Source organism: Macrobrachium nipponense, chromosome 30, assembly GCF_015104395.2.
Source record: "Macrobrachium nipponense isolate FS-2020 chromosome 30, ASM1510439v2, whole genome shotgun sequence".
NCBI classification, from domain to species: Eukaryota; Metazoa; Arthropoda; class Malacostraca; order Decapoda; family Palaemonidae; genus Macrobrachium; species Macrobrachium nipponense.
Window position 1 is genome coordinate 8645309 of NC_087218.1, and position 21659 is coordinate 8666967.

At 37.6% G+C, this 21659-nt stretch overlaps 1 protein-coding gene across 4 annotated transcripts in view; it reads right to left on the minus strand.

Moving 5' to 3' along the window:
- LOC135202253 (uncharacterized) overlaps positions 1 to 21038 on the minus strand; it is a 1045919-nt gene extending 1024881 nt beyond the window's left edge. For all 4 annotated transcript variants that reach the window (XM_064231542.1, XM_064231547.1, XM_064231544.1 and 1 more), the window contains exon 1: positions 20972 to 21038. The gene's annotated coding sequence lies outside the window, so the exon portion shown is untranslated. The remainder of the gene's footprint in view (positions 1 to 20971) is intronic.
- Positions 21039 to 21659: the final 621 nt, after the last annotated feature.

Below are 21659 nucleotides of genomic sequence, written 5' to 3' on the forward strand. Positions count from 1 at the left end.
CTGCAGATATTGGTATCTCACATTACTCATAACAATGTTGATAATGATAATGATGGTAATAATGGTTCTTCTCCTCCTCCCCTTTGTCGTCTCCTTCCTCGCCGCATCTTCCTTATCTTCACTATTGTCAAAGGAAAGGAAAGCATTAATATGACAAACTTTCTTTTGACAACACAAATGATGCATTTTTTGCAGGTGTGTTTAAAATGAAAATTGCTTGAATTGTTTCCTTGTTATTTTTTCCTAAAATGCGAACAATTTTGCGTTGATATAGAAGATAATGCTTTATCTCGCAAGCTTTGCCTGTCATATGAGGCATTATTATTTTTTTATAAAAGTCGCTTTTTTTTCGCCAACATGTCCCTAACCTTGCTCATGTTTTGATTTTTTGTTCCTGTCTTTAAACATACCTATCAGTATATCTAATCATTTTTATTTACAATCCTTGTTTTATGATTCGCCATCGGATTCTTTATTTTCTTATCAAAACATCTATCTGCCTAACTGTCACCAATACACGATGCATTCGAACAAAAATCTGCGGAAGGGGTCATATAAAATCCACGACTTCCCTTTTATTCTGCCTTTTGTTCTCCGTTTTATCTGGTCTCTTCATCAAGGAAATGTCGCAACTGTCTGGACTTCTCTGGGATGACACAAGAACAGAGGGTATTTTGAGTTGCAAAATGAAAAAGATAAATCTTTCTATTTTACATCGCGCCTCCTGATAACAGAGCTTCATGTTAAAAGGAAGCCTTGCCGGCCAGGGACGCGGAGCTGATAAGCTTATCAAACAAAGCAAAATACATAAAGAGATAGTGGGTATCTTTTTCCCGGTCTTTTCAATGCTTCATTTTCTCGTGCGCCGTCTAAAATCCTTTGGTTATTGACAGGCATAGATAAAAGAACAAAAACATTAGTCTCCATTGTTGCCACTTAGATAAGAAGCAATCAGAAAAAGCTCGGGTTTAGTATTCATATGATAAACGTTTGAAACCTAATGTCATATAATGAATCTTACAATTTTTCCTGATGTTTTTTACGCAACAAAGAAGTCCTAAATGGATGTTTTCTGTTTTTCCTGACAGCACTTCATATTGCTGAGAAATATTTTGTTGAAAAGGATGCTACTAGTAATATTAATTCAACTAAGAGCACTGCATCAGATCTTGTAGTAACCATATGCGAGGAGGAACCCTGCCCCATCCACCAGTATCCCCCCTCCCCCGTCCCCCCGCCAAAAAGAACAAAAAACTCTATTATAGATATTAGGAGGACGATCCCCAACACATGTATACTCTGTTTTTCTGGGGTCATACAAATTTTGGGACGTTAACAGGAAACAAAATATAACAAAATTGTCGAAACACCAAGCACACTGGTAAATAGTGAATAATAAATCTTTAAAATCACCTGATAAATGATGAATAAAAAATCTTTAAAATCACCCGACAAATGATGAATAAAATAAAAAATTTTAAATCATCCGACAAATGATGAATACACAAAATCTTTAAAATCACCAGAAAAATAAGATGAATACAAAAAATCTTTAAAATCACCCGACAAATGAATAAAAATAAACCTTTAAAATCATCCAACAAATAGTTAATCAAAATCTATAAAATCCCGCTAACATCCAAGACGTCATGCTGACAGATTCGCGGTATCCGTTTGCTTGTAGATTCCGCGCAGTAACGAATACACTACCACAAAGAGGATCTAAGTCACATTCCCAAAACAATTTCGAGACTTATTATTACCTTTAATATGGGGATGATAATGATCCTTAATATGTGGATGATATAATGAACAAGGCCCTATACTCTAGGCACTGTGTAACTTTCATGAGTATGAGAGCTGTTCAATTAATAAATAACGGAAGTTACTCAATGTCGAATTCTCAGGCTAAAAGTCAAAGATAGCAGTCCTTAAACCCGCGTTCTATTTACAATAACCTGCTGACTTATACTTGCTGTTAACCTAACGATTACTGACTATTAGATCACCTTTCTTGTGGAATATTCACAATAATACCCTTTTCTTTTTTGCCTCTTGTCCCATGCTAGTCAATACCAGTAATGCTCCATTCAAATTCACCAAATCACGTTCATGACAATTTAACCTTTAATCGTAACTGTTCGTGAATTATACTGTAATCTTTTGAGCTTGTGGTTTTATTACTTCCGCCAGCTGAGCTGGAGAAGGATATGTTGTTTGTTCAGCTTAAGTTATTTTATGTCTCGATATTTTTAGAAAATGTTTATCAAAGGTCGGGTCAGGGGATTGCTAACCATTCATTAGATTGGATGTGGGATCACGTACGTACGTACATACATACATACATACATAATACATACATACATGAATTTTACTATATATATATATATATAGTATAGAAGATATAATATAATATAGATATATATATGTATATATACGTAGATAGATAGATATATATATATATATGTATATATACCATATATATTAATAATATATATAAATATGGATATATAATTATATATATATATTATTAATATAATATATTATATATATATAAAGGTTTTTTTACCACGAAGGAAAAAAATGAAAAACGAGTTAGCCGAGTACTTTCGGTCCGAATAGGACCGAAAGTACTCGGCTAACTCGTTTTTTCATTTTTCCTTCTTGGCAAAAAAAAAAACCTTTATATACATAGCATCACGTTTTATATACTTCGTCATCAAGTTGATTCATATATATATATATATATATATATATATATATATATATATATATATATATATATATATATATATACACACGTCTCGATCAGAGAAGTCGTTGCTGTTGTTCTTTACTAAACTGGCCTTATGCCAGCACGGGCTCTTGCTCATAGAGCAGCTCGTTGATTCTCAAGAGAAGTCCAGCATCATAGCCCAGGCCAATATGGATAAGCGACTAATTCATTTTCAAGAATGGACAACAGAATGAGCGATCAAATTTGTAGGTATCAAACGAGCTTATAAACAACAAACCTAGGCACCCCAACAAAAGACAGGGCAAACAGTTTCACATAAAAGACACCTTGTCTAACTCCAGATCTCTCTCAAAGTTCAATCGCGTGCTGCATTATTTTCAATGAAAAACATTACCTCGAATGAGGCAATAAAGGAATAAATTAGCATTACAAATGTACATGTCAAGGCATTACCTTAATTTTGTTTTGCTATAATTTTTTCCCTCCAGCCATTTTCCACCTAAAGTTGAATAAACTCTACCTTTCTTGGTAATTTTTATTCGTATTTCCTATTCTAAGATTTAACTTTAATGAAAGTCTTTCAAAATTTATGAACATCAGGAAATAAGACATTTGATAATCACCTCGATGTCTAACTGAATGTCAGAAGTTCGCTTTGAGAGAGAGAGAGAGAGAGAGAGAGAGAGAGAGAGAGAGAGAGAGAGAGAGAGAGAGAGAGCGTGCAATTGGTCTCTTGGGACTCATTGAAGACGAACACGAATGGTACGACGGGCTCTTCCGTCAGAGAGAAAAAGTCTGTCTCCTTTACAACATTATGGGAATAAAGACGATTCTGGGCAAATGGGCAATATAATAAAAATAACTTACAGTCACGTAACGCCTGGAAAATTGGGATGGAGCGATGACAAAGGTAAATGAGAGTGCTTACAAAATTTTATAAAAAAAGTATAGCAACAGAAACGAACAAGGGAAACTTACAGAGACAGATATTTAATTGGACTTCTGTGATAGATGCGAGTTAAGCGGGAGATTTTCAACCTCGAGTTGGCAAGAGAGTTGCAAAGTCTATCAGTGTGTCCCTCTAACTGCGAACAACTTTATGAGCTTCGGAATTCTCTTCCTGGTTCCAATTTCCCAGAAATCCTTTAACCTTGGATCGCCCGTCACGTCTTTCTCCACGTTCTAAGGACAGATCAGGCCTTAATTAAACTGCGTCAGGCTAATTGGCTCTCGTGCAAATAGGAAGATAAATTGGGGTTATGAGTAGATAGTCGAATGAATGGCGGGTCTGGGGTTAGTGTAAGATGTACTACATGGAGTGAAGACGGGTGACATACTTGAGAAAAGGAAGGTGTGCGAAATCACGAACAGAATACGAGATTAAGAATTATGAGTGAGTGTTTTTGGTGGAATAGACGCACCTGCTTCTTTTTTATCTAAATATAATTTTGTGAAAGATCACATATAAATTGCCATGACAGGAGGAAGGAAGATGCGCCTTTAATTTAGCTTTTCTGATTTTCATGATTTTTTTTTTTTATTTTTTTCAAGTTCAATTCTTATTGTCAAGTTGCCAAGAATACTAAGGTAGTTATTAATTAAAATTTGTTTATAAATTTCATTCTGTAATATTAATAACAGTCACAATCACATAATTATGGTATACTTTCCCACATAAAGGGAGACTACAGAATTGTACTCCCCCGCCCCCCTTCCCGCGTGGAAGCACCTACGCATTCATTGCAATTGTTATTATCACTATTCACCTTTCTTCCCGACCCAGGCAACTGGTGGAGCATGAACTCCGTCTTCCCTGCAAGTGCCAAGACAAGACTCGAGGCCTCTCGAGGCCCCGCCCACGGATTGCTGACGATGCAACGGAGCAGTGACAAGAAGACACTGTGAAAGGAAGGCCCAGGTTCTTCTTCGGATGTGCCGAATCATCAAAGCCCTCTGGCGTCCCTTTCGGCTACCCAAAACGCCCCCCACCCCTCCATCATTTTTTTTCTTTTTGGGGAACCCAAGGTAATTGCAGGAAATACTATCTTTGCTTTTACGAGTGTTTTAAATTTTCCGCACATGGTTTATGCTATGTTAATTGTTATTTTCAAAGGAGCCTCTTTATGATTTAATCTACCATTAAAGGTACTTTTATGAAGTATAAACTTCCTTTTATTATATTTCATATTCAGTTTAAAGTTTTATGCTACCCACTTGCTATCTATTATTACGCTCATTAATATTCAATTTCCATCTACTTAGGTTGGATGATAAAAAAAATAAATTTAAACAGAGTAAAAACTGATTTACACCGGAATTATTCGGATTATGGCTTTGGAGCGAAATTCTTTAAAATTATAAAAACAACGTAATTTGGTCACATTATTTTTAGTTGTCTATTCTGATTATTTCTAATGGAAATAATTCATCCCTATTAATTCATATGACCCAGTATTCATCTAGTCTCACGCACATGTACCTGTGTGTAATATATCATTATTATATACGATATATATATATATATATTTATATATAATATATATATATATATATAATATAATATATATATATTATATATATACTATATATATACACATATATATACATATATAAAATATATATATACGTATATATATATACATATATAAAATATATATATATATATATATATATATATATATATATATATATATATATATATATATATATTACATACCCAAACAACAATTTTAGGGATACCCAAGGTATTTGATGTTGAAAATAATGTAGGAATTCTATTTTCCCACAGGTGGCAGTCGGGTAAACAGCTAAGCTTCACATCTCAGGCGATGCAGACAGCTGTGCACAAGAATTAATAATAATTATCATATTATAAGGTTCGCAATGAATTACTGTTGAACGGTGAAGGCCTATAAATGTTTTAACCGAATCGTTTTTCATTCATGCCTATCTGAAATGTAATATTGCATAGCAGTAAAGCTGAGTATCATGGAGGTGCTTACTTGAAGTTTGTATGTATGGTGTTTTTACGTTGCATGGAACCAGTGATTATTCAGCAACGGGACCAACGGCTTTCCGTGACTTCCGAACCACGTCCAGAGTGAACATCTATCACCAGAAATACACATCTCTAATCCCTCAGTGGAATGCCCGAGAATCACCCTCCCGGTTTGATGGTAGACATTTTGACAGAGCACAGAACGCCCCAATCTGATGTTTTTTTTCTCTCTCTCTAATCTTTTACACTACATCCCTCTGACTTAGATGCAATTCACAACGGTCGTCTAGCTACTAGGTACCCAAATCACTCTTTAGGTCAACAGAGAGACACTGGATTTTTGGGACTGAACCCACATCATCCCTCTTCATCAGGTTTCAAAATTGAACGCTAGGCCTTCTGTTCTGTTTATAAGCTGCGTGCACTACCACCCAGACACCCACCCACTCACACATATATATATATATATATATATAATATATAATATATATAATATCTATATATGAGAGAAAAGACATATATACATTATATATATATATAATAATATATATAATATTATAGAGAGAGAGAGAGAGAGAGAGAGAGAGAGAGAGAGAGAGAGAGAGTAGCTCTGATTCCAAATAGGCAAAACCATCTAGAACAAGCAGTGAAAAATTGAGGAAAAAGAAAGATAAAATAAAAGCAACAAGACCATTAGAAACCACGAATAGAAAAAAAACGATAAGATAATGGAGTCTGAACATCATTAGCCTCAACCACAAACAAACGAATCATTTTCTTCATTCCATGACGGTGCACAACCCGGAATTAGCGACGACAACAATGCCACCCGCAACGGCTCAATCAGCCAACCCATCACCCCACCCATCCCCACCCTCACCATCCACGCCTGGAAAAGGTGATTAGAATGAGGGTGGCTCATCTAGTAAGAGAGTGATTCATTCATTTGCCAACACTGGGCTCCATTTGTCAAGAAGAAGAAATGAGCCCTTCTAATTTCCAATCAGGAGAGATGTTTTTTTTTTTTCTTTTCATATTTTCTGGGGGAGAGAAGATAAACTTCCTTCTGCATAACTTTATGGTTTGAGAAATTTGAGAGCGCTTTGCTTCATCAACGCTATTTGTTGTCTTTTTTGCTTTGTGTTATTAACAAGTCTATAATTTGCATACAAACCAGTGTACACATACAGTTAAAAACACCAATAATATTCGAGAGGGTCAAGACGGCAAGTCTGACCCTACGAAAGTGACGTTATAGCTACCATTATATGATAATACGAGGGCCTGAGTAATACTGTACTACGAAGGCCAATGGCTAACCCAACAGCTATTTGTATCTCAGGCTGAAGGACGAGAGAAGAAAACGAAGAGGAAGAAAAAAGTGCGCTTTAGCCCAGTGAAAACTGAAAGACTATAGAGTAAAGTAAAAGGAAATAAGGCAAGGATAATTACCAATGCCAAAAGCGTGGTTTATACTGACGGAAGTGGAGGTGAGTCTTTATCCGGGTATACGCACTGTCAGATACATAGCCATTGGTAAGTCTTTAGCTCTTTAAAAAAACAAAACAAGCTACTAAATATATATATATACATATATATATATACTATATATATATCTATATATATACATTATATAGATATAGATCTATATATATATATAATTAATTTTTCATTTGGAATTTAGGCCAAAGGCCAAGCTCTGAGACCTACGAGGTCACGCAACGCTGAAAGGTAAACTAAGAATAGAAAGGCCTGAAAGGCGTAACAGTAAGAAAACCTCAAAGCAGTTAAGAGAGGTTGGACAGCAAAATGGCAGCAAGCATATGAAAGGAGGTACAGTAAAAGGAATGAAAGGGGTTGCAGCTAAGAGCCGAAAGGACGCTGCAATGAATCTTTAAGTAACGCCTGCAGTACACCGCGTGAGGTGCACTGACGGTACTAACCCACCCTACGGGGAATCTTCCATTTGATTTCTCCAACAGACCAAATCAGTCAACTAATCATTTTCTTTTTCCCCCTTGTCCCTTCACGCCTCATTCTTGTCATCTTCCTCCGCCTCGATTTTCTTCCATTTTGTGCCCGAAAATCGATATTTCTTCTTTTTTTTCACTTGTTCTTTTCTATATTCACTTCTACTATAGTCCTCTTATTCCTCTCTTCGTTCTACTTTATCTCATTTTTGTAATGTTTCCTTAAACGATCTACGGAATGGATATATATAAAATAAAAGAAAAAAAACCCAGGGGCCTCATTTACTTGAGCACAAGGTTTGCTGTAACGAGGTCGCTATATCTGGCCCGGCCTGTTTATTGAACGATAAATAACAAGCGTATAACATCTCAAATTGCGTCAGGAGCCATTCCGCTCGTAGGCGCGTCCCAGATCTCTCTCTCTCTCTCTCTCTCTCTCTCTCTCTCTCACTTATAAATGTAGCATTCTCTGTTGCCATTTTCTGAGATATTATCTATTTAAATTCCTCGCTCTTTCTTTCGTATCGTTCTGATGCATTCTTTGTTGTCATTTGTGAGGTACTTTCGATTTTCACTCTTGTAGTTCTAAGCAGTTGCACCCTCTGGGCCATTTCTAGGAGTGTATTTAGCCCCCCACCCTCTCTCTCTCTCTCTCTCTCTCTCTCTCTCTCTCCTCTCTCTCTCTCTCTCTTCCAAATTTTTGGGTGTTGCTAAAGTCTCTCTGAATTGAAATATCATCCTTGATTCCAATTTTGTAAATCTAGCTGTCTCTGTCTGCTGTCACATTTTGGTTATTTTATTAAAAGATTTTTTAATATGTTTCTCCTGATTATCTAAGTGTTTATTCGCCTCCAATTTCTCTGCAAAACAAATCTAAAGAAGCAGTAAACTTCATATTCACACAAAAATTTTCTAGTATTTTTCTCTGAGTTAACATAATTATTGTCATTGCTGTAAAGTTTACAATCATATATATATATATATATATATATAAATATAACCTATATATAATACATATATATATATATATATATATATACCTATATATATATATATATATATATTCAACCAAAGTAAACACAAGAGAGATTTTCGTAATACCAAAGTCTATACACGTATATTTACCCTCGTTCCTCGGTGCCTATATTTCCCTCTCCTTAGATATCAAACTTAATGTTTGGGACAGTCTTGGCCCCCACCCCTCTACCCACGCATCCCCACCCACACGAACATCCAAACACACTCTCCCTTATAGAATATCCCACTATCCCCACCCTGAGTAACGGAAAACTTCCGGAGATGGGACCCCTTCTATCAACCCCAGCCCCCATCATTCGTGAATTACCTCCCCCCCCCAACCCCACAATTCCCATTCCTCCGTCCCCCCCTTGAAGGGGAGGGGGAGGGTGTTGTATACAGCTTTCTCCTGCCTCGGATTCAAAGTCTCCTGCAGTGCAATATGCCTTTTTAGCCCTCCCCCTCCCCATTAGTACACGCACACACTGCTCTCTCTCTCTCTCTCTCTCTCTCTCTCTCTTTCTAGGCCTCCTTTCGCTTCGACCTTTTCTTGCTTATTTGCTATAGCTTCCTACATTCCACATTCTATACGTGTCATTTTCTTTTTCTGTTGACACAATTTTTACAATTCTAAAAATTTTTAATGGTACCTGTTCCTACTGACTATTACTGAAAATATATGAAGACCCTTGCCTTATTGGTTTACTCTGTTTAATGTTGGGATAGAAATGTATTTTGACTGAGAAGGAACCGTCTCATTTGAGTGTCTCTGGCGTTAAATAAACTTTCACGAAGGCAGGAACAGCAGAAAAACCAATCCTGCTTCGGCAGCATATATCTAATTTGAAATGTTTTCATAACCTCGATATCGAATAGCTCGCTTCGAAAATAAGGAGGAGTGTTCGTTTATTCCTATCTTTTCAATGCAATTAGTGACCGTAATATTTTCTGTGTAAGGCCCATGACTAGAGATTCACGCGAAAGGGTAGACGAGTAGCTGGATAAATTTCGGAGGCCAAAATATTACAGTGATTATCTGACGTGCAGTTCAATAACAGACTTCACGTTGTTAACGAGTGCCTCCACCAACTCAACCGATACGGATCATTCACTACATACTTAAGATATCTTATGGACAGACATACAGAAGAAACAACAGTAAAACAAATTCAACAAAGGCAAGGTTGAATACATCACATTCCGACTTAGATATCTGCAGGAGACCTTTGAATTTCATAGGTTCAAGTTCCATCATCTACTGAATGAATCATTGCACAAACATATCGACGGTTGGGCGTACGCATGCATGCATGCACACATACTGTATATATATATATATATATATATATATATATATATATATTATATATATATATATAATGTATATGTATATGTATATGTATATCTATCTACTATCTATATATATATATATATATCTATATATCTATATCTATAATATATATATATATATATATATATATATATATATATAGATATATAGTATATAGATAGATATAGATATATATATATATATATATATATATATATATATATATATATATATATATATATACACATTTCAGTTGGCTCTGAAATGTATCTACTGCTGACAGAGAGGGACTGTTATATATACTTTTCAAGCGTCCACATTAGTCTCTTGTTCTCATCTTCATCAGCAGATGCCTTAGCGAGGTCCTCCAATTTCTTGTTCGTTGAAACTTCACGATGTTCTTCGACATGATCTTTCATATCTTCTGTCATTCAACGAATCCCTCGCCGCCAACTTAGCCTCGCATTCGCCGTTTCTGGCTTTCATTCCTCCGTTGCACTACCGATGAAAGTTATTGCATCTACATTAATCACTTCTCAAATCATCTGGAATAACTGCCGTGTATATGAGGCCTTGACACACTTAATGATACCACCGTCGAGTGGTTGAGGCAGTGAGGTCATGTTGGATGGAAAAAATACCGCCTGATTGTTTTCATTTTCAGCACTGACTGACTGACTGCAGATAACCAGGTGCATTACCTATAATTAATGAAACCTTGAACGGCAGCCTTGTCTTCTCCAAATACATTTTGACTTCGGGGATGAAACACTGGCAGAACCAATCGGTAAATAACACTGTCGCGACCAATACCTTGCGGTTGTCTGGTCAGAACCCAGGAAGAGGGGTCTTGTTTTTGTTCTTAAGGGTGCTGGGATTTTTCGTGCAGTTAATGACTGCAGGCCTCATCTACTATGTCCCTCTGCACTGCCACATTGCACTAACATTATTTACCCTTCCATGCTTGTTTTGCACTGTGCTTAAACAATCCTCCATATTTATCCCAAAATGAAGCATTGCGTAATTAACTTTACATACATATTTACATAAATCAGTATTACAATTTATGACAAAGGCTGACACTGATGATCAACCCTCAAGCATAGAACTATATACATCGATTCACAGATGGATGCATAAGCAACTATATGAAATAAGAAAAATTTTATGTACAGTATGTATGTATGTATGTAACGGGTGCTTAAGCGACGTAAATAGTATTTTTTTTTTCTTTTTTTGAGCTTCTGAGCAAAACCTTTAATTGATTTTCCTTTTACAACAGCAATGATGGTTGGTAATTTATACCTTTATTGCACCACAGTAAGTCTAAATGAGCAAAAAATCAGTCGTGTTAAAAATCTAAATAAAAAAAAGTAAGGAAGCCAAGTTCATGTGTTGCAATGACAAAAAAACTACTCTCCTTATCCTCTTGCATCATATCGAAATAAAATTAACGCAGATTCTTGGATAGAAAGACAGAAATAAGGAATAAAAAGGTAAATCAAGTTCTATCTACTACTCGTAAATGAAGATTATTTGAAGGCAAAAAAAAAAAAAAAAAAATGTAAGGAATCCACATCAAGTGATGCCAACATAAACAAGTACAAATCCGCCGAAGTTTCTTCGGCGCAATCGAGTTTTCTGTACATCGTATAATCAAGGCCACCGACAACAGATTTATCTTTCGCGGTCTCGGTATATAGCTGTATGAGCCGTTGCCCATGAAACTTTAACCACGACCTTAAATACAATTTTAAAAATACTGAGGCTAGAGAGCTGCAATTTGGTATGTTTGATGATTGGATGATGGATGATCAACATACCGATGTGCAGCCCTCTAGCCTCAGTCATTTTTAAGATCTTAGGGCGGAGAGAAAAAGTGCAGACGGGCAGACAAAGCCGGCACAATATAGTTTTCTTTTCAGAAAACTAAAAATCCTTTTCAGAAACCTAAAAATAATCCTGTTGCACTACTGCCCTATTTCATAATACGATAATGAAACAATGAACAAAATCAGGATAAAAGACCCTACTAATAATGTCTAGAAGACAAATAAAGCTGCATCGACAACAGAAAACTTATATATATATATATATATATATATATATATATATATATATATATTATATTATACACACACACACACACACACACACACACACACACACACATATATATATATATATATATATATATATATATATATATATATATATATATATATATATATATATATTTCCATTGCATTACTCTATAACCGGAGGAACACAAAATATTCCTGGAGAACAGATTCGAGGGAAAATAAAACGAGGACAGAGAAAAAGTAAGAAAGCCAAATCAAGCTGTATCAACAATAGCAACTATCCTTCGTCCTCTTTTTCTCTCCTTCTTCTTTGTCAAGAAAAACGACCGAGACCCAGCACCAGCAGATGCAATTTCCTCGGCCCGAAAGAAGGAGCCTTTCTTTCCGCTTGTCTCCCCAATATTCCACAAGCCCGGAGCGTGTGCTCCTATGAGCGTGTCACCCACCGGAGGAGGAATCGCTGGGGCAACGTCAATGATGAGACAGGCAATAACACTAAAAATTATATTGCTCACTTTCACCTCCCTCCCCCCCTACGCCTACTACTCCTCCTCCTCCTCCTCCCCATCCTCCATCTCTTTCCTTTTGTATATTTCTATGCCTTCTCCATTTCCTCCATCTTTTCTACCTCCATCTTCGTATCACCCTTCTACTCTCTTCTCGCATCTCCCTTTTATACTCATCTTCCATCATCTCGTCCTCTTCTTCATACCTCCCTCCGCCTCCGCCTTTCCCTCTTCCACCTCTTCCTCCTCGTCTTTTCCTCCTCATTCCTCTTCCACCTCCCATTCCTCCTGCATCAGCCTCCCCTCCCTCCAGGTCTCTCCTCTCCGAGCGTTTTTCCACCTTCTCTCAGCTCCATATCATCTTCCTTCGTATTGTCGACGGCCCTGATGCGACCTCGAGGCTCAATGGCCCAACCGGTTACCCGTGACATCTCCAGCAACCTCTGCTTTGCTTTCAAGGTCGTGGGGCCAGGTTTTCCGTTTTAGGTCAGGTTTTCCTCGTGGGATGACGTTTACCTCATTGGAGTGATGTGAAGTTTTCCCTTGGCAAACTTTTCTCAAATGGGTATGAGGTAAATTTTACGTCATTGGCAGGAAATTTTTCTTCCGGTATTTTGTTTTTACCTGGGTCAAACTGCGTTCAAGGGATAAAGTTTTCCTCGTTGTTTTGAAGTCTTCGACTTCGATAGAGCATAGTTTTCCTAACTGGGGTAAAGCTTACCTTAACTGCAGTGTAGTTTTCCCTTGGCAAAGTTTTCTCACAAGGGCATTTGGTAAAGTTTTCCTTGCGTAGTTTTATTATTTTTTCACTGGGGTCAGGTTGCGTTTAGGGGGTGAAGTTTTCCTCGTTGTCTTGACGTCTTCGATGGGGAAAGTTTTCCTAACTGGGTTAAAGCTCACCTCATTGAGTGAGGTTTTCCTCACGTGAATGAAATTTTCATCATGAGGTGGTGTCTATCTCTAGAGGAATTTTATCTTGCGAGTTGGAGGAGTTTTCCTCATAATACTAACTTTTCCTGACGAAGTGGAGTCCCCTTATTGGAAAATTTTTCTCATGAAGTGTGAAATTACTGTATGGGACAAGCTCTTTATCAAAAGATGACGTTTGCGATGACGTTTGCCTATTGGGTGAAGTAACTATCTTCAACGATTCACATTTGAATATCATGTAAATAACAGATCGAACAGCGAATAGCCAGGGAAAAGCCCATTTCATATTCGCCATGCTGCTAGGCAGACACGGACAACGAATGTTCGTTATTTAATGACAGAAAAAAACAAAGGGCTAACAAAAAATGTGCGTGGGACTGCTCCGGATGCATAAGCATCAACCGATAGCACCGCCTATGTTATGATACTTTCCAAGAGTACCCGTTATAAGTGATAATACGTAATTGGACTGTAGCCTTTAAGTGATATGTTCTCGTGATGATATGATAATAGACAACATCCCTTAACTAATGATGCATTTAAGTATAGATGCCCCACAAGAAATGTCAAAATGAAGTGTCAATGGACTGTAGCCTTCATTAATGATTTATTAATGGAAGGCACCCCCTATGTAAAGATTGGAAGGCACCCCCTATGTAAAGATATGCTAAGGGAGACTGCAACGCCTATGTAATGATGTGCTAAGGGACTGCAGCGCCTATGTAATGATGTGTCAAGGGACTGCATCGCCTATGTAATGATGTCTAAGGGACTGCAGCGCCTATGTAATGATGTGTCAAGGGACTGCATCGCCTATGTAATGATGTGTTAAGGGACTGCAGCGCCTATGTAATGATGAGTCATGGGACTGCATCGCCTATGTAATCGCATATGTAATAATTTAAGGGACATGCATCGCCTATGGCAATGATTGGTGCTACGGGAGGACTGCAACGGCCTTATGCAAGGTGATGTGTTAAGGGATTGCATCGGCCTATGTAATAATTTAAGAGATCGCATCGCTTATGTAAACTATTTGATAAGGGAAACACTGCATCGCCATATGTAATGATTGTGTTAAGGGCGACCTGCATCGGCCTATGTAATGATGTGTTAATGGGGGGACTGCATCGCCTATGTAATAATTTAAGGGAATTGCATCGCTTATTGTAACAAAGTGTTATAAGGAACTGCATCGCCTATGTAATGGATGGGTTGATAGGGGCGGACTGCATCGCCTATGTAATTGATTGTTGGTTAAGGGACTGCATCGCCATATGTTAATAAGTTTAAGGGAACTGCATCGATTATGTTAACGATGCTGATTAAGGGTAACTTGCATCGCCTTTGTAATGATGTGTCAAGGGACTGCATCGCCTATGTAATGATGTGTAAGGGACTGCATCGCCTATGTAATAATTTAAGGGACTGCATCGCCTATGCAATGATGTGCTAAGGGAGACTGCAACGCCTATGCAGTGATGTGCTAAGGGACTGCATCGCCTATGTAATAATTTAAAGGATTGCATCGCTTATGTAATGATGTGATAAAGGAACTGCATCGCCTAGTATGATATATTAAGAACTGCATCGCCTATGCCAATGATGTATAATGAAAATGCAACGCCTAGTAATGATGTGTCAAGGGACTGCATCGCCTATGTAATGATGTGTTAAGGGATTGCATCGCCTATGTAATGATGTGTAAGGGACTGTATCGCCTATGCAATGATGTGCTAAGGAAGACTGCAACGCCTATACAGTGATGTGTTAAGGACTGCATCGCCTATGTAATGATGTGTCAAGGGACTGCATCGCCTATGTAATGATGTGTTAAGGGACTGCATCGCCTATGTAATAATTTAAGGGATTGCATCGCTTATGTAATGATGTGATAAAGGAACTGCATCGCCTATGTAATGATATATTAAGGAACTGCATCGCCTATGCAATGATGTGATAATGAAATGCAACGCCTATGTAATGATGTGTCAAGGGACTGCATCGCCTATGTAATGATGTGTTAAGGGATTGCATCGCCTATGTAATGATGTGTAAGGGACTGTATCGCCTATGCCAATGATGGTGCTAAGGAAGACTGCAACGCCTATACAGTGATGTTGTTAAGGACTGCATCGCCTATGTAATGATGTGTCAAGGGACTGCATCGCCTATGTAATGATGTGTTAAGGGACTGCATCGCCTATGTAATAATTTAAGGGATTGCATCGCTTATGTAATGATGTGATAAGGGAACTGCATCGCCTATGTAATGATTTAAGGGACTGCATCGCCTATGTAATGATGTGTAAGGGACTGTATCCGCCTATCCAATGAGGTGCTAAGGAAGACTGCAACGCCTATACAGTGATGTGTTAAGGACTGCATCGCCTATGTAATGATGTGTCAAGGGACTGCATCGCCTATGTAATGATGTGTAAGGGACTGCATCGCCTATGTAATAATTTAAGGGACTGCATCGCCTATGTAATGATGTGTTAAGGTAACTGCACGCCTATGTAATAATTTTAAGGGACTGCATCGCCTATGTAATGATGTGTAAGGGACTGCTATCGCCTATGCAATGATGTGCTAAGGAAGACTGCAACGCCTATACAGTGATGTGTTAAGGACTGCATCGCCTATGTAATGATGTGTCAAGGGACTGCATCGCCTATGTAATGATGTGTTAAGGGACTGCATCGCCTATGTAATAATTTAAGGGACTGCATCGCCTATGTAATGATGTGTAAGGAACTGCATCACCTATGTAATAATTTAAGGGACTGCATCACCCATGTAATGATGTGTCAAGGGACTGCATCGCCTATGTAATGATGTGTCAAGGGACTGCATCGCCTATGTAATAATTTAAGGGACTGCATCACCCATGTAATGATGTGTTAAGGGACTGCATCGCCTATGTAATAATTTAAGGGACTGCATCGCCTATGCAATGATGTGTTAAGGGACTGCATCGCCCATTGTAATGATGGGTGTTAAAGAACGCAATCGTACGCCAATGTAATGATGTTTGGTTAAATGGGTTAAGGACTTGCATCTCCTAATGTAATGGATGTGTCAAGGGACTGCCATCGCCTATGTAATAATTTAAGGGACTGCATTCGACCTATGTAATGATGTTGTCAAGGGACTGCATCGCATATGTAATAATTTAAGGGACTGCATCGCCATATGTAATGATTTTTTGTCCCTCGGTTAAGGAACTGCATCGCCCATCGTAATGATTGTCAAGTCAAGGGGGACTGCTCGCCCATGTAATGATGTGTTAAGGGACTGCATCGCCTATCGCTAATGATGTGTTAAGGGGGGACTTGCATCGCCTATGGTAATTGAATGTGTTAAGGGGACTGCATCGCCTATGTAATGATGTGTAACAGGGAACTGCATCGGCCTATGTAATGATGTGGTTAAGGGACTGACATCGACCTTTGTGGAACAGAAGGTGTTAAAGGGAAGGGAACCTGCAACACCTATGCAATGATGTGTTAATGAACTGCACGCCCATAAAATGGTGTGCTAATGCAATGCAACCCTTAGAACTGATGTGTTCATAGCCGCTGCCAATTAGTAATGTGTTAATACACAATATCTTTAAGAGTAATACTATGAATGCTGAACAACAGCCCTTCTATTCGAAACTTTTCATTATCGCCCAAGAAAATTATTAGGTTTATAATATTGCCTAATTCTCCTGGCCTTGATTTTACACAGAAGCCGGCCAAATGAGTCCACAAAGTACGTTCACTGGTTTGTGTGTGTGTGTGTATTGCCTATTATTATAAAATAATTTACAGTATTTCTCGTGTCAAGAAGGAAATTAAGCCGCCACCACTACAGTCACCCACAGAGAGAGAGAGAGAGAGAGAGAGAGAGAGAGAGAGAGAGAGAGAGAGAGAGAGAGAGAGAATAACTTCTTGTTTATAAACAGATAAAATGGCAGAGCAAATGACCGTTTCTTCAATAATAAACTCGTGTTTCTGAGTACATTATAACTACTAATACCAACCCCCTTTCTTTTTAATGACTCCATTTTAACATGAGGCCATGAAGGCGACTCATCTCTCTTCTGTATATTTCTCTGCTGATTTTTTTTTTGATCGATTTAATCAAACTGGCATCACTGTGGTTAAACTCCGAGGACAACATACTAAAATTATAAATGTTTTTCGGGCATTCCTTCTTCTATTTGCTTGTCGGTTGAGGCTAAACGGGTTGTGTGCAAGCACGGACTTTTATCCTAAGGCAAGGACGTGTGATGAAGTGTTGAAGGCGATAACAGGCCTGATGTGGACCTCTGGGCTCTGACTTTCCACAAAAAGGCGGATATGGTGATACTACAGGTGCGTAACACAAGCCTGGAAAAGGGAACATCCAGGTATGTGAAGTCATCCAGATACAAAACCGACTTCAACTCTGCAGGAGCTGCATATTCAGTGGTCATTCATTATTCAATCACGTATTCGTCAAATCATGAAAAGTATGTGAAGTACAGAACGGATTCATTATGTCTGAGTACTCCCAGAATTAATATAGGCGGACATTAAACGTCTTGTGAGAAAAAATAAATAGAAAAAAAAGCTAGAAACATCAAGATCATTAGTAAAGAGTATTTGTCAACAATGATAGTAGCAATATACAGGATTGACTCTATGTGATAGTGCATGCGTGCGTCTGTGTGCTTGTCTGTGACGTAGGGGTCACGCGTCCCAAGCAGTAAATGGGAGGGGGGAAGAGGGAGTGGACTCTTTGGCCACTCTTTTTATGAGGTCTTACCGGCGGTGAGCCTTATAAAAAGAGTGCAATTTAGGACACGCAAATGTGGCATGCAGTCCACCCCAAAGTTGGCCCTTTCTTTTGTCAGCAGCCATGATCGCCACCTACTACTACCACTACTATGATTTCGGGCGCATACAGAAGTAATTTCTGAAATTATTCGGCTGAATACAAAAAAGAAATTGACGCTAATCCTTTCGTATAATAAAAGCAGGGAGTAAAATAAATTTTTCCTGGATGTTAATGTAGTTTCTAAATATAGAATTGACAGAAAAAGAGAAAAATAGCTTTAGCGCGATGCAGACTATGATCCGCATAACAGCAACCACAATAATAATAATAATAATAATAATAACTAATAATAATAATAATAATAATAATAATTAATAATAATAATAATAATAATCATTAATAACTAATATTATTATTATTATTATTATCATTATTATTATTATTATTATTATGATTATTATATTAGTTATTATTATTTATTATTATTATTATTATTATTATTATATTTTGGTAGAAGAACCCTCTTTTAGGTAAAAATAATGTTAAAAAGGATGGCAGAATTAAGCGAGTTGATTTTATATTTAGTTTTTTCTATTTTCCTTACAATTCGCTTCTCAGGCTCAGCGATGTTTCTGAGTAACTGGCCAATATTCATTTTGGGAATTTTCAAAAAATTGTAAATGCTGAAGGAAATCTTTTATTAGAACAGGATATCAGGTCCAGGTTAAGCAGGGATCGTCGTCAGTGCCGGTATTATTCCGTAGGCGTAGTTCAGTTCGGGCCTTAAAACCAAAGACGACCCCGGCCCGAACTGAATTACGCCTACGGAATAATACCGGCACTGACGTTGACCCCTGCTTAACCTGGACCTGGTATCCTGTTCTAATAAAAGATTACCTTCAGCATTTACAATTTTTTGAAAATTCCCAATATGAATATTGGCCAGTTACTCAGAAACATCGCTGAGCCTGAGAAGCGAATTGTAAGGAAAATAGAAAAAACTATATAAAATCAACTCGCTTAACTCTGCCATTCTTTTTAACAGTATTATTATTATTATTATTATTATTATTACTATTAATATTCAAACAGCACAAACACGCATATGGAATAAGCTTAAAGGCCCATTATCTTCCAAACCAAACTTCCACTAAGGAGAATGCCCATAATTACGAGCCTCACAACAAATAGAAAATCGTGAATAAAAATATTAAACAAAAAGATAATTACAAACACACGTAAAAAAAAAAATCAAATAAACTAGGGCAAAGATGATGAATTTTGATAATGTTTATTGCACCTCCTGTTAACCTGACGAGCATTGTAAGTTATGCGAGGAGGGCAATGATTTACTGGACTATAGAATTTAGGCCAAAAGGCCAAGCGCTTGGGCCTATGGGGTCATTCAACGGAAATAGACGGTGGAAAGGTTTGAAAAGGTGTAACAGGAAGAAAACCTCGAGGTTGCACTATGAATCAATTGTTAGGAGAGGGTGGAAAGTAAAGATGAAGGAAAGATGATATTAATGGCGATGCAATAAAAGGAATGAAACGGGTTGCGTGAGGTTCAATGATGGCACTTACTGACTGACTGCTTGCGAATTCTTTGGCGTCAAAGTGCCTACGGGGAATGGAAAGACTTCATACGTAGGAGGAGGAGGAGGAGGAGGAGCGAGGAGGAGGAGGAGGAGGAGGAGGAGGAAGGAGAGAGAAGAGAGAGAGAGAGAGATGCCCAAATGGAAAAATACGGTTTAAGGAAGATGACTGAAGGTGCGCTTGTCTTAATTACAACGAACATTACCTCGGTCGAATACTGTTTTTTTCTTTTCAAAGAAAACTATCCTGAATGAGATAATATATATATATATATATATATATATATATTATATATATATTATATATATATATATATATACTATTTCCCTGTTTTTATATCCACAATGTACTTCCAAGTGAGTGCTACACATGTGTTTAGGGCTAACATTTAATTAAGGAATAAATCTCATGTGAGAGAGAGAGAGAGAGAGAGAGAGAGAGAGAGAGAGAGAAATAATTTTTCATGTGTAGTATATTTAAGCACACAATGACCCTTCACACTGAGAGTAACTCTTTTTGCCTCCGAAGTGACGAATACATTAGTCTTTATGGTTGCATGACCTTTGTGGCAATCGAGCTATACAGCCATAAAATCCAATTATGGTCAATTGTTATTCTTTGTTGGGGGATATTTTTTACACACGTTCCTCTCTCTCTCTCTCTCTCTCTCTCTCTCTCTCTCTCTCTCTCTCTCTCTCTTCCCTTACCTTCTCTCCGCTCCCTCATCCTGACATCTGATAGCGGGATTCCCTTAACTAAACCACTTGTCCTTTCTCACTCATTCTAATTAATGCACGGGCCCCATTGTCACATAATGGACCTCGATTACCCCAGACTAATATTTCCACCAGACGCAACCAAAAGCTTTGTTACACGAATCACAGAAAAAAAAAACTAACGAAATAGAACCCCTACCAAGAACCTTAAAAAGAATTTCCATCGCTGTTCGCTTTCGTTTACTTTACTAATTCAAACCAATGTCATTATTACTTACTCGCTCCTTTGGCTCTCGGGTATCATTGTCGCCCATTGCTCCTACTGTTAGTCCCCTCTGAGCCAATCTGTAAAAAACAAGAAAGCTATTATGCAAGTGCTTATTATCCCGATGTTTAATAAAGAAAATGTGAGTTTATGTTTTCAAGCTTTTGAGAAATCAAGGGAGGCTTCCAGAAAAGACAATTTCACACACACACAAACAGAGAGAGAGAGAGAGAGAGAGAGAGAGAGAGAGAGAGAGAGAGTCTCTCACATTTAACAATTCAATTTACAGTCGAAGAATCGCCCTTAAAAATAGAAAACAAAATCAATACAATCAATAAAGGTTGGTGGATCTTCTTGTGTTGACAAATGGATATAACCTTCAGGAACTCAGAAGGAAGTTCACGACAAGAAATGAAAGAAAAACAAACAAACACTCAAAAGAGAATTCGACAGACGAAGAACAGGTAGTAAATAGTTGGGTTGGCAAACAGGTAAGGCTGACTCAGCACGGGAAGTTTCGTTCAAGTTAAGTACATTTCCAATAACCAATGAGGAGAAGCTGACGTCAGCTTTTATAGGTGTGCATGCGCTTAACTAAACAAGCATAAAATAATGCACACACCCACACACAAAACACACACACATATATATACATATATACATATATTATATACTATATATAATAATATATATATTTAATA